The following is a 25,731-nucleotide window of genomic DNA, read 5'->3' on the forward strand; positions in this document are numbered from 1 at the left end:
TACTGAGGAACTTACGGGAGCAGATGATGAGCTTAGAGCCTCGGCCTAGGCTGACGCAGTTTGAGGCACTGACGGAATGGGAAGATGAAATGCATGAACGAGAAAAGCAGAGAGGTGGGGGTAGTTACAGGTACATGTTTGGGCGAAAGTATGATCGCGAAACCCATCATGACCGGATGAGAAGGTGGTGTGATGCCAGTATGACTGAGGGATTATATCCTGTAAGAACAGCAGAAGAGTCAGAAGGGAGAAAGTGTACAGAGAAAGAACATAATGTAGAGACCAGAAGATATGGGGCAAATGAGTATGATGATGATGTCTTAGAGGACATGCTCAGTAAAAGACCACCCCCGTATAGACGAGAACCAGAGGTAGGAACAGCAGTGACCCCGATGAGAGACACCCTGCGGATTATTAAGACAGAGGGTACAACCCCTGGGTTGAAAAGCAGTTGTTCTCTAGCGGAAAGAGAAAGAGAGAGAGATAGAGAGAGAGAAAGAGAGAGAGATAGAGAAAGGGAAAGAGAGAGAGATAGAGAGAGAGAAAGAGAGAGAGAAAGAGAGAGAGAACGAGAGAGAGAAAGAGAGAGAGAAAGAGAGAGAGATAGAGAGATAGAAAGGGAGAATGAACTTGAGGATGAAAAGACCAGAGAACTAGCAAGAACTACCTTTGAACTGACAGAGAAAATCAGAGAGCTGACTAAAAATCTTGAGGCAGTTACAGTGCCTGTGACAATGGGCCCGGTTATGCCAATTTTTGACAAGCAGAGGACGGGCGAAAGTGGTTTGACGGTACCATATGTGGGCAATAGATTGATTGTTCCTCCGGAGCAGGCAGAAATGAGAGCAGGAGAAACCCAGTGGAGAACAGGAGAAAATCAGTGGAGACATACCATATGTGGAGGAGAATTGAGTGTGCAGACTAACTCAAGTTTGAATTCTGGATGTGTGGAAGGGAACAGAGGATCGATCTTAGAACCACAAAGAATGACAGAACCAGGGGGTGCAGAAACATCTGTGGGAATAACTGCTGAAGCTTTGAATGATTGGCTGAAGGCTTTGCAGAAGAAAGAAAGAGAATCACAGGGAATTGATGTAGCTAGGCTACGTATGGAAATGGAGGAGATGATTGTAGGAACACTCCCTACAGAAACGCAGAAGAATTATCAGGAAGGGGAGATCCTCTTCCTGTGCAAAAGCATCACATGGAGAGCAAAGAACATACATGACAGGTTGAAAGGAATAGCCAGTGAATTGGGGATTGACATGGATAAGGTAAAAGCTTTACAAAAGCCTTACCGAGTGGATTTTACAGATAAGGACATTGAGAATCTGAACAATGCAGGCCGAACAGGACAGATTAAGGAAATGATTGCTTTGCTGAAGAAATGGGGAGATGTAGAGAAATGGAAAGACAGATGGTACCGGAAGCGGGAGGATGGGGCAGATAGACTTACTCAACATTCCCTCTGAAAGTAAAAGAAAAGGCAGTAACAGCTTACCCCATGAGAGAGATTCCAGGAGGTGGGTATGTACATGTCCCATGGACCAGACAGGATATTTTGTCCTTCACAAATGATTTCCCTCGACTAAGGGAGAAGCCCGTCGAGTGGTATAGACAGGTCGACAGATTTGTGAAGTTGTCAAAAGTACTGTGGATTGACTTGAATAGGCTGTTTGATATAATTGTACCAGCAGACCTGTGGGCAGAATGTAAAGTAGTCATAGACTGGCCCACTAAAGAATACCCAAGAGATCCCAAGACAGGAGCTCCAGATCCGGAGGTAATGAAGAAATATGAGCAGGTTATGGCCTTCTTGAAAAATAAGGTACCCCCCAAGGAAACAGATTGGGTTAAAATAGATCGAACACATCAAGAATTGAAAGAATCAGTCCATACATATTATGAAAGACTAATATTAGCTTTCAAACAGTTCAGTGGAGATGAACATCTGGGTGACAAGGACCTGAGCCATTTTGTATATAGATTTGTGTATGGTTTGCGGCCGGAAATCAGTGAAATGATAAGGCAGCATACCGTAGACTGGCAGAGCAAGAAGATTGATGAGATTCTGAGGCATGCAAAATACTTCAGTGATGAAATTGAGGCAAAGCAGAGGAAGCTAAAAGAAAAGGCAATGTGGGCACAGGTGAAAGTTGCAGAAAGACAGGAAGCTCAATTGGTTGAACAAGAAAATAACCCAGGAAATAAACCCAAGTTTGGTTCAGGAAAAGGGAAAGGGAACATAGAAGAGGCTAAAAAGAAGTTCCCATGTCACAACTGTGGAAAATTAGGGCACTGGAAATTCGAGTGTAAGAATCCACCATCTACTAATGATGACAATCCATCATTGAATTCACAGGTGCAGAGTGAAGGGTGTGGTCAGCATCAGCCACAGCAGAAGGCTGCTCAACAGCAGAATCAGGTGCCAAAACCACCCTTGCCGCAGAGAAAAGGATCTCAGAAGTACAGTCAAGAGTCGGGGTTCTACGATGAAGAGCAGGTAATCAAGCCAAAACGCGCAAGCGCTGTCTCTCAGTACTGGCTGAAAAATGAGGGAAGCGACTCCGAGGGAGATTTCTGATGGTGCCGAAGAGAGGAGGAGGAGTGCGTACTTGGCGCAACTCTGGAAATAGACCAGGCAGGGCCTTTTGTAGATGGGAAAATTAATGGTGAAAGTGTTACTTTTCTAGTTGACACAGGAGCCACAAGATCGACTGTCAGGTCAGCTGATATAAAGAATCTGCCTCTCTCGGACAAAGCAATCCAAGTAGTTGGTGTGTCTAACACACAGATTAAAACTCTACTTACTGAACCAGTAAGAGTTAGAATAGGGAAATTTTCAGACATGCACCGATTTGTGGTGTGTGACACTAGTCCCGTGAACTTGCTAGGCAGGGACCTGCTATGCAAGATGAATTGCACTATTTTCTGTACTCCAGACGGAATAACCTTTGAAACACCAGATGAGGATGTCTTATACAAAATGACGATGGATAACAGGGAATGTGAGGCTTTGGGGACATATGCTGTATTTAATCCTGATGCATTACCCCCAGAATTGGAACAGACAGTGAAAGCAGCGGTTTGGGATTTTACTGGAGAAGATGTAGGCCTGATGAGAAATGTAGATCCAGTGAAAATTACTGTAAAAGATGGAATAGCTTACCCAAACATTCCGCAATACAGACTGACACCTGAAATAATTGAAGGAATAACACCCATAATTGAAAAGATGATTCAGCAGGGGGTGTTAAGAGAAATATTGAGCAGCCCATGTAATTCACCAATAATGGGACTGAAGAAACCTAATGGGAAGTTCAGAATAGTACAGGATTTCAGAAAAATTAACAAGATTGTTGTTTCATGTTGTCCCATTGTGCCAAATCCATCAGTGATTTTGTATCAGATTCCCCATGATGCAGAATGGTATACTGTCATTGATTTGTGTCATGCTTTCTTTTCAATTCCTTTGCATCATGACAGCCAGCCAATATTTTCTTTTAGATTTGGAGAGCGGATTTTGGCATGGTGCCGAATTCCACAGGGGTATACAGAGAGCCCTTCAATATTTAATCAATTGCTAAAGAAATCTCTGGAAAGTCTGACAATGCCTGAAAATTCAGTCTTGGTCCAGTATATTGATGACCTACTGGTGGCATCAAAAACACGTGAAGCTTGTGAAGTAGACACTATGGCATTACTGAATCACTTGGCAGATGGAGGATTAAAAGTATCTCCAGCCAAATTGCAATTCTGCAAGAAACAAGTCCAGTATCTGGGACATAATATTGAGAAAGGCCTGAGAAAAGTGACCATTGACAGGATCAAAATCATTAGAGGAATGAGAGCCCCAATGACACAGAGAGAGGTGAGAATGTTCCTGGGAATGGTGGGTTACTGTCGTCAGTGGATATGTAACTTTTCCCTGATTGCCAAACCATTGATTAAATTGACCAAACGTGAGGTGAAAGACCCATTAGAACTAAACCCAGAAGAAATGGCTGCATTCAGAGAGTTAAAAGACAGACTATGTGAAGCTCCTGCCCTGGGAATGCCTGATTATGAAAAGGAATTTGAGCTGTTTTGTAGTGAGAGAAATGGATGTGCACTTTCAGTGTTAATCCAGAAACATGGACGTCTGAGGAGGCCAATTGCCTATTTCTCAGCAACTCTTGACCCAGTAGCTGTGGGTTTACCAGGTTGCCTGAAAGCAGTAGCTGCTACCTGCAAAAGTCTGGAACAAAGTGAGGGAATCATAATGGGATATCCTGTACGGGTATTCGTACCTCATGATGTGGCAATCCTTTTGACAAGGAGCCGGACACAGTTCATGTCTCATAGTCGGCTGACTAAATATGAGAAAGTCATTCTTGGTGCAACCAATGTAAGCCTGGAGAGATGTGTGAATGTGAATCCAGCGACACTGTTGCCTGATGCTGAATGTGTGGGAGTGAGAAATGAAGATGATCATGACTGCCTGGATGTGCTTGATTATTGTACAAAACCAAGACCAGACATAAGAGATCTACCACTGCCTGAGAGTGATCATGTGTTGTTTGTCGATGGATCTTGTCTGAGAACAGATGAAGGAGTGCTGAGTGCTGCATATGTTGTGTGTAAAGTCTCGGAAGTTGTGGAAGCATCACCCTTGAAAGGAGTTAAATCCGCTCAGGTGGCAGAATTGGTGGCACTGACAAAAGCCTGCAAGATTGGGAGGAGTGTAAGAGTGACTGTGATGACTGATAGCCAGTATGGCTTCGGAGTTGTCCATGACTTCAGCCAGCTATGGCTACAAAGAGGTTTCCTGACCTCAAGTGGAACTCCCATAAAGAATGCTGAAGTGGTTGGAAAATTGCTAGAGGCGATACAGCTGCCAAAAGAACTAGCAGTTGTAAAATGTGCTGCTCATGGTCAGGGTGATGATTTTGTTACTGTGGGAAATAAATTTGCTAATGACATAGCACAATACTGTGCAAGAAACAATCATTCCATTAACCGGAGTAAAGAGAGAGAAATGTCTTCTTGTTCCTTAATGTTTACTAATGAGGTGGGAACATGGGAGGAAGTAAAACAGCTGCAGGATGAGGCAGAAGATGAGGAAATGAGAGATTGGGTGAAAGCAGGTTGTGCACCCAGAGAAAAAGATCATGTGTGGGTCTATAGAGATGGAAGACCAGTCATGCCAAATAGCATGCTATCAACAATGGCAAGGATGTATCATGGCCAAGGACACCTGGGAAGGGATGCTATGATAAGAGCCTTTAAGCAAACCTGGTACAGTCCAAAGTTCAGGCTGATAGCAGAAAGTCTCTGTCAGAGATGTCTGATATGTCAGCAATTCAATCCAGGAAAGAAAACAGTGGTAAGCCTAGGAACAATAGGCAGGGAGGGAGGACCCTTCACAAGAATGCAGATAGACTTCATTGAAATGCCCCAAGTCAACAGATTGAGGTATGTCCTGGTGGTGGTCTGTTTATTCTCCAGGTGGGTGGAGGCATATCCAACAAGAAGAAATGATGGGATAACAGTGGCCAAATTACTGTTAAGAGAATTCATCCCAAGGTACGGGTTCCCAGTAACCATTGAATCAGACAGAGGAGGACTTTTTTATAATGAAATCATGGGTCTAATCTGTGAAGCATTGAGTGTACAGCAGAAGCTACATTGTGCTTACCGACCAGAGGCTTCTGGTGTGGTTGAACAAATGAATGGTACCATCAAAAATAGAATTGGCAAAATGTGCTTAGCCACAGGAATGAAATGGCCCGATGTCTTGCCTCTAGTCCTGATGACCATTAGGTCTACTCCAGATAGAACTACAGGGTTGAGTCCACATGAAATTATCATGGGACGTGCAATGAGACATGCATTTGTACCAGTCAACAAGTTGATGACGATAACTGATGACATGATTTTGGATTACTGTAAGGGCCTGGCTGACGCAGTTCATTCTGTGTTTCACCAGGTTGGAGAAGACGCCACCACACTTGAAAAGAAACCAGCCCATGATCTGAGCCCAGGGGACTGGGTAAGAATAAAAGTCCACAGAAGAAGGAATTGCTTGGTTCCTAGGTGGGGAAGGCCAAGACAAGTCATCTTGACCACAACGACTGCTGTGAAGTGTGCTGGAGTGAAAAATTGGATACATGCAAGTCACACACTGAGAGTTCCAAATCCAAGAGACGGCACTGGAAAAGAATACTTTGAAGGATCCGATTCCAATGATGATGCAGACAGTGAGACAGTAAGAAGAAAAAAGAATCCTGAAAGTGGGGAAAGTGAGTGAAGGGAAATTTTCATCCCATCAGAAGAGGTTCTGAAAAGAAGAGTGCAAACTGCAGAGGCAAGTTCAGATTCTGAAGAAGTGCCTGAGGTTCTAACTGACAGTGTCCAACACAAAAAGAAAGAAAGAAAAGAAAAGAACCTTCCAACAGAAGTGACACTTGAATCAAATGAGGATATTGGACAAGTTCCACCTGAGATAAATATTGAAGAAAAAGGGACAGACAAAGACAGTGAGGGACAGATTGCGGAAAAACCCCGAGGAGGTGTAGGGAACATCAACAACAAGCTAGGTGAAGGGACAAGTAGAAAGCAAGAAGATTGCATGTCGGAGACCCGAGGAGGGACAGAAGTAGGGAAATCTCAATTGGTGGGAAAAGAGACTGTTGGAGAAAAAGAAGTTGTTGGAGAAAAGAAAGCTGTTGATGAACAAGAGGTAACTGAAACAGAGTCTGATTAAAGTGACAATGAGATACATGAAGGACGAGTTCTGAGAAAGAGAACTTGGCTTGGAGAAAGAAACAATAAAGAGGGAAAACAAAAGAGAAATGCTAAAGGAGATCTTTGGCCAAATAAGATAAAGAGACTGAGGTATAGACTGACACGAGTTAACTCTTCAAAAGCTGAACAAGTGAACGAAGTGTCAAGTCAAAATCCAACTAAGAAGAAGAAACAAAAATACCTGAGAGAACTAAAAGAGTAAGAAAACCAAACCAGAGGTATAAGTCACCGGAATGGACGTATGTGGCACTGCCTGAACAAGGAGAAGAGGCAGACAGTCAAGGAAGTCCAGAGGAGGCTTTACTGAAAGAGGTTGCTGAAGAAGAAGCTGTGGGAATCCTGAGAGTTATCTTGTCCGACATTGGAGAAGAGACGGATGTTCAGGACCTGATACAGTTTGATGATGATGAATAGACAGTGAAAAGTGATGAAAATCCAAATTGAGTAAATCCAAGGAAAATCACTTGGGGGAAAGAAGAAAAGAAGTAATATTAAAACTAGTAGATTGTAAAAATCTGTTGGGTACTTGCTGCCCTTAAAAGTTCGGTAGAGGAGTAGAAGAGGCTAAGTCAAAAGACACGGTCAAATTAACAAAATGGCTAACACTGAGCATAATAAAAGTAGATGTACCTTTCTGAAAAGATGGTGCAAAATGTGCTGCTGCTGTACAGGTTTATCAATGCTGCTTTGGAGCGTGCTTGCTCTACTGATTTCATTTAGAGTCACTATAGACACTTTAGAAGGTCATACTGAGAACAAAACTAATATAGGGAAAAATTCACAGAAAATAGTACCAACTAGAACTAGCAATATACATATACATAAGGATAGGTCAATTAATGATTTTTCTAGTAATGTTTTTTCTAAATTGTTGTATGAGTACGTAAAGACAATGGAAGTAAGGGATTGCTACGTTTGCATGCAATTACCTGCCTCTGTTTCGGAAGGAGTGACTTATCATCATCTTCCGGCTACGTATGGAATTTCCTGTAGTGTGTTGATTAGTATATTTTACCAGTTAGGGAAATTAGATTATAATATGTCTAATGTAGATAATATTCTTGGGCAACTGCCTATGAATAAAGCACTGAATCCTGCAAAAGAAGCTAACACTTTAGGAGAGATTTTTTTAGAAACCAAAGAATTAACCTTGGAATATGTTTTTAGGAATAATTTAACTTGCAGTTTGAAGGGAGAAGAGAAGAATTTTCTAGACATGGTTGAGAGAAGAAGATTGAACATGCACAAGAAAGCAGAAGGGCATACAATGAGTGACACAATGTGGGATATAGAGAAAGAAAAGGAGTTGAAAAATGGAGCCAGTCCAACTATGGCTATAGATGCCCCACAGAAAGGTAAACTGTGCATTACCAGGAAGAGATCCCAGTATGATTATTATTTCATAGGGACTAGTGAGTGCCATGATACATACTTTATTGCAACCGGATGGGGATTTAGAGGAGGAGAAGATCCAGTTTTCCCGGGAGTGTATTATATTTGTGGGAACAAGGCTTATTACCGTTTGCCTGACCATTGGTTTGGTACATGTTATGTTGGCCTGGTCTTTCCAAAGATTTTCCACATGGATAGAGTAGATGATGCTGAACAAACTAATCTATTAACACGCTATAGAAGAGAAACATGGACAGAAATTGTAGGAGATATTTTTGGAGCTTTAATTCCAGCAGTGGGAATTTCTTTGAATGCATTTGTCATTCGGAAGCTGTCAACAGTGGTGGATCGCTTGTCAACAAGCACCGCTGGAGGCTTTCTTTTGGTTAATACAGAAATGGTTGCTTTGCGTGCTATGGCAATGCAAAATCGACTTGCCCTGGACATTCTTTTGGCAAAAGAGGGTGGAGTCTGTGGAATGCTGAAGGTTCAACATTGTTGCACTTACATTCCTGACGAAAGCAAAGATCTAAAAGTTTATATCAAAAATATGACTGATTTGCATGAAGAATTAGTACCACTGGAAGCTGAAAGTATCTGGACTAAAATGGCTAATAAGATGATTGCTATTAAGAATTTTGTAGCTAAGATAGGTAATACCATATTTGGTAATATAGTATTTCCATTAACCTGTGTAATTGTTACATTATTGATCATTAGATTAGGGTGTATGTGTTGTAGATATAGAAGAAATAAAAAGAAAAATACGAAAGAAATTGTTAAAAAGAGACAAAAGAAACCGGAAAGAGATCCACAAGAAATAGAATTAGAAGAGCTAAGAGAAAGCATGTATATAGAAACTAAGAAAGAGGATGAGAGGGAAACAAGGGTTTGAAAGAAATGAACAAGAAGATATTTTGAATTCTTCCAAAAGGGGAAATTAAATTGATTTTTTTTGGGTTTTGATTTTTGTGGTGATAAGATATCACCAAAGGGGGGATTGATGGAGCAGGGTTTTTACTTTAAAACCGAATACCTGTTTCATTTTCGCATGTTCTAATTAAAAATACTACTGATTAATTATTAATTACTTAAATATGTCAAAGTCATGATTAACCAACCTTATTAACAAGAGAATTACATGTGGGAATGCTATTGCATGGCTACAATAAAAAGTGAACTAAATTGGTGAGCAAACTGACAGAAATTGATGTTGCTTATGTAATGTTATCGTGTTGGCGCTTATAATTAATATGCATTAATGGCTTTTGATGTCGCAAATGGCTAGATAAATACATACACATAAGGGTATGGGGAATAACACTGTTTAATCATTTCCGTGCAGTAATTCTGTTTTATGTCTATTTTCACTTAAGTTGACTAATGTGGCCTACCAGAAAATGACTACCACCCGCAGCCTGCATTTGAGTTGATGGAAACTTTTGCAAGAAAGCTTTGCGCTGCCTGTGACATTGCCCACTCGACAAAACTGAAAAGCCATCATCATGATGACAAATCCGGGATGGTTGCCAAGAGCCCCTGAACATGAAGTTTGTTGCAAAAATGAAGACTGAACTTATGAACTGTTGATCCCACCACTGGGATACAAATTATCTTATAAAACATCCGTAGATGTATCGAATTAGTCATGGACATTCAATTTTTCTATTCATTTTTGGGACAATCTAAGTGTGAGAAAATCTCGCGCAATATCACAAATGTACCAAGATGACATTATTTCCACCATTCATCCGTTCTGAACAATGAATTGTAACTTTACAGAATGTAAATTTTAGTATAAATATTAGTAGACTAGAGAGGTCTAGCGCCACTTCTTCCCGAACTGATGATCCGAGGTCTCTATGCTGACGGAGAGGACGATGACTCTACATGACTGCAGGAAACTCTGTTTCTTCTACTGAGGACCGGTTCTGACTTAGGATCTGACATTTAGACAGAATAGGTAAATATGAGAGAAATGAATTTGCATTTAATTGGCTTTTTCTACAATTTTAGATAAATGAACTGTCTGTTTGAATCTCTGTGTCGGGTGGTTATTTCTTGTCGTGATTATTGAATTTATTTGCAAATTGTGTGAAATATTTTGCTAGATTTATAAGCAACTAGTTGGTCGCATCGACCTCAGAGTACATGCGGATTGGTTAGGTATATAAAGAAAGTGTTTCCCCTATGCAAGGCACGGACAAGGTGGTTTAGGTTTGAAAGTTGTTGTAATGGGCCCCACCAGCGTGTGATGTGTGTGTGCGTGTGTGACTGTGAAATCACTCCGTCTGTTAAGTAGAGGGGATTCGGAAGCTCCGATCTGCACCATGAATACTGATGAAGATGATGGTTGCATGTTGTGTGTAGTATCAGATATGTGTACATAGCAAAATGTTTTCAAAAAAGCTCTCTAAGCAGAAGAGAAGTCTCTCATCAAATGCTGTAGAGAGAATGACTAAAATGGGTGTGGTCCTCCAACTGTTACAATGGGAAATGTTATGAAGCAATCACATGCTTTTGTTTAAGGTCACATGGCAATCGCACACTGAGCGCGCAAGTAGGCTGCACCCGACGCGATTTTGAGAAAATATTACCATAATTATTACAGTTAGAAATATATAAATGTTTAAAATATTTTAGATTATCACTTGTTCTCATATACACTTTAAACTTATTTAGATATAGTTTTGAGATAAAAAAAATGAGGGAACTGCGTTCCCGGCGCAACACCTTACGTCTATGATGTAACACAGGGCCTGGTAGCGTGCACTCGTCGCACAGGCAACGCGCAGTGGGCATGACCCCATACGTACATAACGTAAGGCACGGCTTGGTAATGCGTACCCGTTGCATACCCAAGGTGGCAGCTGGCGTGACCACATACGTATATGATGTTACGCGGGGCGCGGTGCCACGAATCCGTCGGATACAAAATGCGCGTTCTTTACGGGTTTACCAATATGGCTGATAGGATTTGCGTGCTGATGGAGCTTGGTACACTACCGGTACGGGACTTCAGTTTTCTAAAAATAAACAATAAAACAATATACATACTTTTTATTGAAGATATAAAACTTGAAGATATAAAACTTACATATTTTTCAAATTAAAAACAAAAAAGGATAATAGAGTTCCAAAGTATTACAAAAAAATATAGGTTTTATAAATATTAAAATATGAAATTAACATTTAAAAAACCTTTGCAATTCACTGAAAAAAACCATAGGTTTTACAGACGTTATAGTTAGGAATTAGCATTTAAAAAACCTTAGGAATTCACTGAAAAAAACATAGGTTTTACAGACGTTATAGTTAGGAATTAGCATTTAAAAAGCCTAAGAAATTCACTGAAAAAACCATGGGTTTCAAGGAAGTTATAGTTAGTTGGACATTTGACTCATAAAACCAGAGAAATGCGCCCGTTATAGTTATTTGAGCTAACTATAACTCACGCGCCTGCAATGCACTGGTGATGATGTCACATATTACATCACTCATGACATGGTCAGTGACATCACTGATGAAATCACTGATGACATCTCAAAGTTTTTGAAATGCTAATTCCTAACTATAATGTCTGTAAAACCTATGGTTTTTTCAGTGAATTTCTAAGGTTCTTTAAATGCTAATTCCTAACTATAACGTCTGGAAAACCTATGTTTTTTCAGTGAATATATATATATATATATATTAGAAAATAATAAATATTAAATATGTTAAATAAAAAATTAATACAAAAAATAAAGTAGATTTAATAACAATTTTAAAAAATATAATAAATAAACTTAGTCAAAAGGTTAAACACACATACATAATAATTCTCATATATTTACTTTAAAACAATTATTATACTGTTAATTTAAATTTATTTTATAATTTTAAACTTACATAACAATTATATATTATCTACTGGCGGTCGCCAGTAGATATTTATAGTTAGGACCGAGTTTCCATAGGAAATCTCAAAATTCTATTTTGAATAACTTTGGCGCCGATTGACGAATCCTCGTGAAATTTTCAAAACTAATGGGGCGCTCCGCTACGCTCCTACCCTGAAAGTCTCGGGGTGATTCGTCAAGCGGGGGCCGAGAAAAAGGGGGGTCCCAAAACGCGTTTTCCCCAAAGATTTTTCCATAGGGACTTTAGTCGCAGCTACAGCCCGAACGGCTGAACAGAATTACGTGAAATTTGGCAGAGATAGCCATAAGGTCCATGAAGTGCCTTTTGCAGGTTTGGTGTAAATCTGTTCAGTATTTTCAGAGAAAATAGCATTTAAAAGCATATATATATCTGTACGCGCGCAGCGTGCGCGCTGGGTGCCCACCGTGCGCGCACGGCACAAACTGCGTAAAGTGGGCGTGCGAAGCACACCGCGTGCCCACCGCGCGCGCACGGTGCGCGAAGCGCTCCGTGCGCGCACGGAACGAACTGCGTAAAGTGGGCGCGCGGTGCGCAAAGCGCACCGCGTGCCCACTGTGCGCGCACGGTGCGCGAAGCGACTGCGGCACTCGGGAAGGGGGTTTTTCAAGATTGTGTTTATTCACAACACAGCTCAACCAACGCGTTTCAGCCTACACGGCTTTGCTCATGGTCAGTGAGTCCTTTCTCTATTACACTATATATACCCCACCTGGCCTTAATGTGGCATTGTGGGAGTTGTAGTGCGGTTGAAATACATAATTGCATTTTTAGCACAAAAGGAATCAAAATTTATACTATTATTAACAGGAAAAATGATCTTGGTGGAATTTCTAAATCAAGGTATAGTACCCGAAAATCAGTGTGCATAATGTCACATTTGTCAATTTCTCTTTTTTTCTTCTTTTTTTTTTTTTTTCCACCATTCATCCGTTCTGAACAATGAATTGTAACTTTACAGAATGTAAATTTTAGTATAAATATTAGTAGACTAGAGAGGTCTAGCGCCACTTCTTCCCGAACTGATGATCCGAGGTCTCTATGCTGACGGAGAGGACGATGACTCTACATGACTGCAGGAAACTCTGTTTCTTCTACTGAGGACCGGTTCTGACTTAGGATCTGACATTTAGACAGAATAGGTAAATATGAGAGAAATGAATTTGCATTTAATTGGCTTTTTCTACAATTTTAGATAAATGAACTGTCTGTTTGAATCTCTGTGTCGGGTGGTTATTTCTTGTCGTGATTATTGAATTTATTTGCAAATTGTGTGAAATATTTTGCTAGATTTATAAGCAACTAGTTGGTTGCATCGACCTCAGAGTACATGCGGATTGGTTAGGTATATAAAGAAAGTGTTTCCCCTATGCAAGGCACGGACAAGGTGGTTTAGGTTTGAAAGTTGGTGTAATGGGCCCCACCAGCGTGTGATGTGTGTGTGCGTGTGTGACTGTGAAATCACTCCGTCTGTTAAGTAGAGGGGATTCGGAAGCTCCGATCTGCACCATGAATACTGATGAAGATGATGGTTGCATGTTGTGTGTAGTATCAGATATGTGTACATAGCAAAATGTTTTCAAAAAAGCTCTCTAAGCAGAAGAGGAGTCTCTCATCAAATGCTGTAGAGAGAATGACTAAAATGGGTGTGGTCCTCCAACTGTTACAATGGGAAATGTTATGAAGCAATCACATGCTTTTTTTTAAGGTCACATGGCAATCGCACACTGAGCGCGCAAGTAGGCTGCACCCGACGTGATTTTGAGAAAATATTACCATAATTATTACAGTTAGAAATATATAAATGTTTAAAATATTTTAGATTATCACTTGTTCTCATATACACTTTAAACTTATTTAGATATAGTTTTGAGATAAAAAAAATGAGGGAACTGCGTTCCCGGCGCAACACCTTACGTCTATGATGTAACACAGGGCCTGGTAGCGTGCACTCGTCGCACAGGCAACGCGCAGTGGGCATGACCCCATACGTACATAACGTAAGGCGCGGCTTGGTACTGCGTACGCGTCGCATACCAAAGTAGCAGCTGGCGCGACCACATACGTATATGATGTTACGCGGGGCGCGGTGCCACGAATCCGTCGGATACGAAATGCGCGTTCTTTACGGGTTTACCAATATGGCTGATAGGATTTGCGTGCTGATGGAGCTTGGTACACTACCGGTACGGGACTTCAGTTTTCTAAAAATAAACAATAAAACAATATACATACTTTTTATTGAAGATATAAAACTTACATATTTTTCAAATTAAAAACAAAAAAGGATAATAGAGTTCCAAAGTATTACAAAAAAAATATAGGTTTTATAAATATTAAAATATGAAATTAACATTTAAAAAACCTTTGCAATTCACTGAAAAAAACCATAGGTTTTACAGACGTTATAGTATTTTGTAGTATAGTATTTCAACCGCACTACAACTCCCACAATGCCACATTAAGGCCAGGTGGGGTATATATAGTGTAATAGAGAAAGGACTCACTGACCGTGAGCAAAGCCGTGTAGGCTGAAACGCGTTGGTTGAGCTGTGTTGTGAATAAACACTATCTTGAAAAACCCCCTTCCCGAGTGCCGCGTCTTTGGAATTAAATGTGGTTTTCGTGGCTAGGATCCGGCCCGTACGCAGAGCACCCGCTGCGAGTGTGCTCCGGAATTTGGATCCCTTTGTTTGGAGAGTTTTAAATCTGAGAGCACCCGGGAGTACGCGCCTTCACGTTGAGAGGAAGTAACTTGCCTTGGAAGTTCAAGCGCCGTAGGACGGAGCCGTAGGACGCCGCCCGCACGGGAGTCTTCTCCGAGGTGAGTGACACTTGCCTTACACATAGCGTATCTCTCGAAGTGGCCACTGTCTGAAGCAGGACGCACACGACCCGATCTGTATACCGATACAGCGGGAGCTTCCTCTCAGACTGGCAGGGAAGGGAGACCAAAGTGAACACATGTAACGATTTAAAAACACAGCTCAAAGTGTTTTTGACCTGTAACACAGGAAAATGGAAGCTCGAAAGGGAAAACGAGCAATAACAGCGGCAACATTGTTTCAAGTTACCGAAAGTACGGAAGAGGTTACTGTCAGAGAAACAATATCATCAGCTGATCTAACGATCAAACAGCAATTCAACAAAATGGAAAGATTACATAAAAAGGAGATCAATAAGAGTTGGGAGATACTTGCCCTTGTGAATTACATAGAAGTTAAGAGAGTCCCAAGAGGGCTACGCATATTTACAATGCCAACACATCCAGATACTAAAATTGAACTATTAGAAGAATGGGCAGAAAATAACGCCCAGTGTTCTTTGAACATGATGCGAATCCTAATTAAACATGCAAACATTGATCTAATAGAAATCACGAGGCAATTAGAAGACATGGAGGTATTAATACAAGCGCACTCTAATTTGGAGGAAGTCACGAAATTACGCAAAGACATGGAACTAAGATTAGAAAAATATGAGAATGAAATTCAAGAACGAAAAAAACGGAAATTTATAAGAGATGAACAAGATTACCAATATGGAAGGATCCTAACATTCGCGAAACGGTTTGAAACTCTAAAGAAAAATTATCCTGCACAGACCCCCAGAACAACTGACAGTACCACTGCAAGCGAATCAGACCTCAGTGAAGGAGAATTAAATGCTGGGCCAACACCGGGACCAAAAACCAACTTTTTAAAGGAAATGCGCCTGATGCATGTAGACCAGACCCTGACACGAGGAAGAGGCCGCGGAAGGTATCCGAACTGCGGACGAGGAAGGGGAGAAAATGTCTCACAAGCACTAGAAAAACCAGACGCGCAAAGCGGAAGAAGACAGTACCCGCTACGGAATCGAAAATGAATGATGTCAACTTAATCATTAATCTTTCTAAACATATACTGACACCGGAAGAAGAATCTGCATTAAACAAAGGACTATCCTTTTGCCCAGAAAGCCATTTTGACCCCATACAAGTGAGAATTGACTTATATAAATATATCCGTAAGCTCAAACTTGCTAAAGTCCATGCAAATCGAACCTCCAAAGGAACCACGAGCGCACAAGCACAAAATGACGGGTCTACATCACACTTGGAAGCAATGCTTAGCATTGATCAAGCAACTGATTTGAAAAATATCTTCGATCTCCTATATGACCTAAAGGATGACGACATGACAGAAGAACAAGTTCTCGAACATCTGTCAATAGAAACAGATAAAAGAACAGACAGTGGGCTAAAGAAAAAATCAAAGTACTGCCCTGTCTTACCACCTGGGAATCGCTTCGACCAGTTCAGCGAGGCAGTAATCGAAGAACTGGATAAAATTACAAATTCCAGAAATGGAACCCACAGAGAAAACCTGAGCAAAAAAGAATGAGAAGCAATCAAAAAACTGATGCAAGACAAAAATTTGACAATAAAACCTGTGGATAAAGGTGGCAATACTGTACTTCTAAATACTAAAGACTACCTAGATGAAGCTTATAGACAATTGAATAACACCTCAAATTACAACAGGATTACTACCAATCCGATGAACAAGATGATACATGATTTGAGCGAAAAACTAATAAAATGGCATAACGAGAATTTGATCAGTGAAGACGAACTAAAATTCCTGACAAATGAATTTCCGGTTATACCAACTATATACTTTTTGCCAAAAATTCATAAGACCTTGAATCATCCACCGGGCAGACCGATCGTATCTTCATGCGATTCGCTGTATGAAAACATCTCGGAGTATGTAGATTGCTTTCTCGCTCCAATAGCTCGGAGCATGAGCTCCTATATCAGAGACACTGGAGACTTCCTGCGTATCCTGAATGGCACCTCTTGGAATAATCAATTCCTTTTAATCACCATAGACGTTGTGTCACTTTTCACATCAATACGACACGAGGTGGGCCTGAAAGCATGCAACTATTTCCTGAAACAAAGATAAATCACAGAAATGAAACACACACAAATGCTGCTCAGTATGATCGAAATGTGCCTCACTAACAACATCTTCTGTTTCAATAAAGAACTCTTCAAACAGATGTGTGGAACAGCAATGGGCATTTCTTTTTCTGTGAACTATGCTAACATCACCATGGGGTGGTGGGAAAAGATTATGGCTTGGGATTTAGACAATCAAGATGAGTTGGATAAGATCATATTGTGGGTCCGTTACATTGACGATCTGTTCTTAATTTGGAATGGAACTGATGAGGATTTTCAAAAATATTTTCATACACTAAACAACAATGAGATTGGCCTATCTTTCACATGCAATATGAGTAGGTCAGAGATTCCATTCCTCGACACCTTGATTTATATTGAGAACGATCAGATCCACTCAACGCTCTACAGAAAAGAAACAGCCACTAATAGTATCCTGCATGGAACTAGTTTCCACCCTAAACCCCTATTGGACAGCATCCCTTACGGGAAATTCATGCGACTTAAACGCAACAGCTCAAAACCAGAAGATGCGGAAGCAAAAATTCATGAATCCATGGAAAGACTCAAACAGAGAGGCTATACAGAGTCCACCTTAAAGAAGAATAAAAGGAGAATTGACAACGAAACTCGAGCAGACACCTTAATACCCAAAACGATATCTGCATCTGAAGACGAAAAACAAGTCCCAAGGTTTATTACTACCTATAGTAAAGAGAGCAGTACTATTATGAGTACAATCAGAAAACACTGGCATCTGATTACAAAAGATCCTGACATAGGCAAATTAGTCGGGATAAAACCAACAGTAACATACAGAAAAACCAAATCCTTAAGGGACATGCTCGTCAATAGCCACTTCGTACAAAAAGAAGAAACAAACTGGCTAGCAGAACAACGAAATGGGTTTACTAAATGTAATTCATGCAAGGCATGTAAAATTGGCAAAAATGTAAGAAACATCACTGAGCCTAATAGAAATGTAATAACATTAAAGAAAAGAATAACTTGTAACACTAAATTTGCCATCTACGTCATCGAGTGTACCTGCGGACATAAATATGTAGGAAGTATCATCTGCCCACTAAAAAAGCGTATCCTCGAGCACATCCGAGCAGTTAAGAACAAAGATATTTCATACGCAACTGCTAAACATATGATACTGTGCCAAAATGGAAACTGGCGAGCAATGTGCTATTATGGGATTGATACCATCATACCAAATGAACGAGGTGGTAATAGAACTAAGAAGCTACGACAACTAGAACCCCGCTATATCATCAAATTGAAAACTAAGACACCGAGAGGAATGAACAATGATGAAGAACTTTATGTGCACCTAGAATGACGAACTGAACATTGACGAACTCATTACTTTCCCAAACTTTAATGAAGATCAAAATGTCAGAATCTTTCCCTCTCTTTTCTTCGTATCTGTCTCTTTCCTATAAATACTATACACTGGAACTTTTAACCTTATATCTATCTCTGCCTTTTTCTCCACCTTCCCCTTTTCACCTCTATTTCCTACTTCCTGCTTGCCGCTCTATTGGTTATTGTACTATACAGGTAAACTAAGATGAAATCAGTACCATGATGCTTTTGCCACTAATGGTATTGAATACTTTTGTACTAGACAAAGAAAAAATGAGAAATTGACAAATGTGACATTATGCACACTGATTTTCGGGTACTATACCTTGATTTAGAAATTCCACCAAGATCATTTTTCCTGTTAATAACAGTATACATTTTGATTCCTTTTGTGCTAAAAATGCAATTATGTATTTCAACCGCACTACAACTCCCACAATGCCACATTAAGGCCAGGTGGGATATATATAGTGTAATAGAGAAAGGACTCACTGACCGTGAGCAAAGCCGTGTAGGCTGAAACACGTTGGTTGAGCTGTATTGTGAATAAACACAATCTTGAAAAACCCCCTTCCCGAGTGCCGCGTCTTTGGAATTAAATGTGGTTTTCGTGGCTAGGATCCGGCCCGTATGCCGAGCACGCGCTGCGAGTGTGCTCCGGAATTTGGATCCCTTTGTTTGGAGAGATACATATATATATATATATATATATATTCACTGAAAAAACCATAGGTTTCACACACGTTATAGTTAGGAATTAGCATTTAAAAAACCTTGCAAATTCAGTGAAAAAACCATAGGTTTCACACATGTTATAGTTAGCTGGACATTTTACTGATAAAAAACCATTGAAATTCCCCCGTTATAGTTAGTGCAGGCAACTATAACTCACGCGACCGCAATCCTCTGCTGATGCTAATACTGTATTTAGACACTTATTTGCCCATGTCTTCTTCCATTAAATTTTAGCTATACATATGTTACAAATATTTTTTTTTCATAAAGACACATATGTCATCAGCAGAGGATTGCGGTCGCGTGAGTTATAGTTGCCTGCACTAACTATAACGGGGGAATTTCAATGGTTTTTTATCAGTAAAATGTCCAGCTAACTATAACATGTGTGAAACCTATGGTTTTTTCACTGAATTTGCAAGGTTTTTTAAATGCTAATTCCTAACTATAACGTGTGTGAAACCTATGGTTTTTTCAGTGAATTTGTACGGTTTTTTAAATGCTAAGTTACTTTACGCCATTCGTGGCGTGCGCGCCCACTTAACGCAGTTCGTTCCGTGCGCGCACGGTGCGCTTCGCGCACCGTGCGCGCACAGTGAGCACGCGGTGCGCTTCGCGCACTGCGCGCCCACTTTACGCAGTTAGTGCCGTGCACGCACGGTGGGCACGCGGTGCGCTACGCGCACCGCGTGCCCACGTTACGCTAGATGGGCCATGTACGCATGATGCACTTCGCGCACCGTGCGCACATGGAGGACATATTATGTGCTTCGTTGTGTAAGGTAATCTTTTAATTTTGCAGTAATTTGATATGACATGCGCAAATGGTGCCCTCCAGGCACCATTTGCACACGGGGTGGGGAAAGTATGGCTAATTATTTTTTTTTTTTTAATTTTTACCGTACGCATACGGTAAGCGTAATCGGCAAAATTTTCGAAAAAATTAAAATTGCCTTTTTGGCCTTGGGGGATCTTTGGGGACTCCTTCATCATGGCTAGGTGCTTAGGAGCTGTCTAAACAGCCCCTTTACATGTTTTTGGCCTTTGTTTTTCAACCCCCCCTCAGAGTGCGAGAGAGAAAATGGCGGCCGCCGCTTCCTGGTTTCGACCGATTCGAATGTTTACTAAGATCTAACAGCCAATCAGATTCGCGCTCGCGCACAGCACCGTATGCGTACGGTAAGCTTACCGTAAGCGCACGGTAAGCGCACCGTAAGCTGCCACAGATATATATATTGATTTAAATGCGATTTTCTCAGGAACTACTGAACAGATTTACACCAGACCTACAAAAGGCACTTCCTTGACCTGAGGACTACCTCTCTGCCAAATTTCAAGTAACTCTGTTCAGCCGTTCGGGCTGTAGCTGTGTCTAAAGGTCTATGGAAAAATGCATGGGAAAAACGCGTTTTGGGACCTCCCTTTTTTCTCAGCCCCCGCTTGACGAATCCCCCCGAGACTTTCAGGGTAGGAGCGGAGCGTAGCGCCCCACCTATTTTGATTCGTCGACCGGCGCCAAAGTTATTCCAAATAGAATGTTGCGGTTTTCCTATGGAAACAGGGTCCTAACTATAACTATCTACTGGCGACCGCCAGTAGATAATATATATATATATATATATATATATATATATATATATATATATATATATATATATATATATATATATATATATATATATATATATATATATATATATATATATATATATATATAACATTCCATTATAAATTAAAACATTAAACTTTTTGAAAATCTTCAAACTTAAATTTCCCACTCCAGTTGAGTGCGACAGTAGGGAAAGTGTTGGATAGCAAAGGGGTAAAAATTACTGTTCCAACTCCAGTGAGTGTAACAGTAGGGAAAGTGTTGGATAGCAGGGGGGGTAAACATTTTAAAATTACTATTACCACTCCAGTGAGTGCAACAGTAGGGAAATTGTTGGATAGCGGAGGTGTAGAAATTGCTATTCCTACTCCAGTAGGTGTAACAGTAGGGACAGTGTTGGGTAGCGGAGGGGTAACAATTACTATTCCAACTCAAGTGAGTGTAACAGTAGGGAAATTGTTGGATAGCGCAGAGGTAAAAATTACTATACCCAAACCACTGAGTGTAACAGTAGAGAAAGTGTTGGACAGCGGAGGGGTGAAAATTGCTATTCCCACTCCAATGTCTGCAACAGTAGGGAAAGTGTTGAATAGCGGAGGGTTAAAAATTACTATTCCAACTCCAGTGAGTGCAACAGTAGGGAAAGTGCTGGACTGCAGAGGATTAACAATTAATATTCTCACTCCAGTTGGTTCAAAATTAACAAGAAAAATATTTAAGAAACAAAATAAAATAAAAAGTATATAGCTATGTTAAAAATTCAAATACAAATATATTTAATATCGATTTAAAGAAAAAATATTATGATGTTAAATACATATAAATAATACCTTCCAATATTTTATTAAATAAAAAAAAATCATTTCCAAACAAATACATATTTTTTAATTAAAGATTATTTAGAAACAAAAACATTAATGTTTACATAAATTTACTTTTTTTTTATTTCCTATCCTATACCACCAAACAATTCACAACCCACATCTAAATTAAAAAACAAATGTACTTCCCAAACTTACATATTTAATTACCAATTAAAAAAATATTATTAATTATAAAACAAATTAAAACTCATAAAAAACATCCCACACTCTACCCCTACAATCCCCACAACCCACACCTAAAATAAATTAAACACATTCCATATTTAATTTCCAATAATTGAATTATTAACTAATTATTAAATAATTAAACACAAATTACTTCCCACCCTTTACCCCATAAACTCCACAACCCACACCTAAAACAAAATCAAACAAATACCATGACTAATTATTGATGAATGAGTTAATTTAAATTGACAACTAATTATTAATTAATTAAACATAAATTGCTTCCCACTATTTACCCCTATAAACCCGACAACCCGCACCTAAAATTAATATCAAAATTTCAATGATTAATTTTCGACTAATTAATTATTATAAATTAACAACTAATTATTGATTAATCAAAAATAAATTACTTCCCATCCTTTACCCCCATAAACCCCACAACGAGCACCTAACAGAAATTACACAATTACTATTATTAAATATCAATTCATTCATTAATATTATTTAACAACCAATTAATAATTAATTGGAAATAAATTACTTCCCATAATTAACGCACAAAATCTAAATAATATAAATACAAAGTAATCATTAATTTATTATAATTCAATTACTTCCCACCCTATTCCCCTATAAACCCACAACCTGCTACGGAACATAAAATTGCAAAACTTAATTAAAATAAAATTCATAACTACTAAAAAATTAACACATAGATTAAAAATCTTAAGCAATACTTACACAAAAAAACATACATCACATACATGCAGAATATAAACCAAAATGCATAAAACTACTTAAAAATCGATATTTTAAACATCTATATTTCTGCAAACAACATTAATGACTTCTATATTTTTAAAAACAATATTTCTTACCTTAAATTTGATATTCTTGACCAAGACATTCTTGCTGTTGATATTTCTGAATCACGATATTTCCAACTGGATATTTGTGTAAGTCGACATTTCCAACTCAATATTCTGTCTCAGCACCCTGAATGTGTATAGTGGATTTATAGGTATTTAAATGTTGTGTATTACAAAGAAGTCATCCTATAGCCTTTCCTTTCTTACTCCTTTACCCCCACAAGATTTTCACATAATTCACTTTACTTTTTTGTTTCTGAGAGGAGTTCATCAATTCCTATTTCAAAAAAATAGGAAGTAATTTGTCAGAAGCCACTGCCGGACATTTGACCTCTGTTTTTGAAGTGCAGCAAATGTGACAAGATAAATACTGATTATAAAGGAATATTAATTTATTCCTTGGACCTCCACGACCACCAAAAATCAATTCGGGTTGCGAGCCATAGTTTGGGGAACACTGTTGTATTGTGCCCTTTTTTGAGGTAAGTTCCAGTTTCTCTAAATTGGATCACATTTTATGACGTCAAGTAGCTCAGTCTTTGCCATGCTGTAATTTCTGTCACACTGTCCTTGTGCACCAAAAAACCTCTTTTGGCTAAAATTCGTCTACAAAGATCACTATTAATTTTGGCTAATAATTTTGCAAATAAGTATGCCAAAAATGAGTATGGGATGGTCACAGTTTCTTTTAACTGTTCCAAAATTTGTAGAATCTTCCAGTTTTGGGGAGAACAGGAAAGATTTTTGATAGCTCCATTTTATTACAGTTCGATTATTGTTTGTGTTAAGATGATCCTCAGACAGCCCCTCAGAGTTAATACTTCTTCTCTTCCTCAAAAATGTGGCAACCAGAGGATTATGGTCACTCTCAACCCTAGGTTTAACCTTGGCATACTTTAGGCACGCTTGGCAGGATAGTGAACACGTTTGGCAAAATGCTAATGCTGTCATTCCTACCATGATGGTACTGACGTTTCACCATATGCTGGTCTTGCTTGATTGTGGCAGTTTTTGGAATATTGTGAGCATTTACTGGCTACACCACCAGCGGTTGATGGGTTGAGGAAAGTTGTCTGTGCATTTCATTCTGTTGACGCCAAGCAATGCCCACAGGCTACTTAAGCAATTCTTATCTTTCTTACCAGTCCTTGTCATCTATTCATTCATGCAATCACTGATCAACTTATCTGTTCATCTGTATATGCACTTACTCATTTATCAAACCATGCACTCACTTAACATTACATCTTCCCACATATCAGTCCATTCATGCAGCCATCTATTTATGGACTCACTCCCTAATTCAGTCATTGCACACTTATCCATCTGGGCAGTCAATCACTCATTCATTCATGCACTCAATTATATATTCATTCTTTCATCCATTGACTCCTAGTCACATTCATCCAATAACCCGCCCACTGAATTATAAATACAAACCTAGAAACCAATGACAAAGCACTTACACGTATGAGACAGCACGGTTGGATTTGCCAATGCTTGTTATGAACAAGACAGAAGGCTTGAAGATTCAGAGCCTCTGCAGGCTTTGACAGAGGAAACCTTTGAACCACATTCCCATTCCGGCCGCAACGATGCAACGTGTGTGAATTACAACCGAGACGTATGGAATACAAGCCGTACGAGCGAGCCATAGGGAAAATAGTGATCCGGACGGAAAACCGACGCGATTTTCACCGACCGACACAAACCTTGAATGAACCCGACTGACCCGTACCCGCGATGTACGATTAGCGCAGTACGATGCAATGCATGTAAACTCAGGCCGACTCGCACGGATACCAAGCCGCATGGCCAACACACACAGACAACCGGGCACACAAGCAATAGAGACTGCCGCAACCGACACGTATCAAACACAGAAGACAGGCTGCGTGAACGAGGCGGAGAAGCCCGCACGAGACAACAGCAGCGTCCGTTTCCATCACATGAACGTCTCCTTCATGCCTTCAAAACACAAAGAAAAAAAGACAAAAAAGGGACCAAACAAGCAATGACAAAGCCAATAAATACCAAAGAAAAAAACATGGGACAAAGACACACCCACAACTCCAACTATATAAAGGACTACAATCACTACCATCATCCCTTGCAAACAGGAGAGACAGCCAGCAGCAAACACCAGTACACAGCAACCACAGACACACTCACAACTCACCCATCACACAACTAACACACCATCAGCACCTCATACAAAAGCACACACACATACACACAGCAAAACCAACACCAACCCACCATCACTTGCACCCTCACACACACATCACTCACCACCACCACGCATCATCATGCCTCCAAAGAAGAATCCAAAGTTCACAGATAGTGAGTTAGAAGTGCTGGTAGACGAGATCATCAGAGTAGAGCCACATTTGTTTGGTACAGTGGTTCAAAGGACCCCATCTCACAGAAAACCAAGATGTGAGCGAAGATTGTGGACAAGGTGAATGCACAAGAACCAGCAAGGCGCACAAAGGACGACATCCAGAACAGGTGGTATGACGTGCGCAGGAGGGTCAAGAAACACATCGAAAAAGATCACGCCCTGAGTTAGTGCACCGGCGGTGGCCCTCCTGCCAAACTAGTCTACTTCAGGACCTGGGAGGAGAAGGTGCGGGACATCCTACCACCAGAGAGCATCCATGGCCTAACAGACATCCCAGAGCCTGGTGAGTACACAAACAACATACCCAAGATTGTGTTGCAAGGGGACAGTGAAATCATGCACTGCAAACAAAGCTACACTAACCAATAGATAATCAGCCCAAGATGTGTATGCCAGTCACACAAACACAATACCTGCCATCTCAGAGTGATTGGGAACTGTGTCATGACATGCACCAACCTACAAACAAATAGAGCAAGCCAGTGGCACTAAGCCAAATACACCCTGCCAGACAGTTTGCCACCACAAACACACCACCTCACAGTGCAGCTGACTATCATGAAGGAACAGTGGTGAATTGAGTGTATCCAAAAGCATGATGGGGCCTGTAGTCACAGATAATGCACACTCTCCTG

The sequence above is a fragment of the Triturus cristatus genome, chromosome 6, assembly GCF_964204655.1.
Source record: "Triturus cristatus chromosome 6, aTriCri1.1, whole genome shotgun sequence".
In the NCBI taxonomy this organism is placed as follows: domain Eukaryota; kingdom Metazoa; phylum Chordata; class Amphibia; order Caudata; family Salamandridae; genus Triturus; species Triturus cristatus.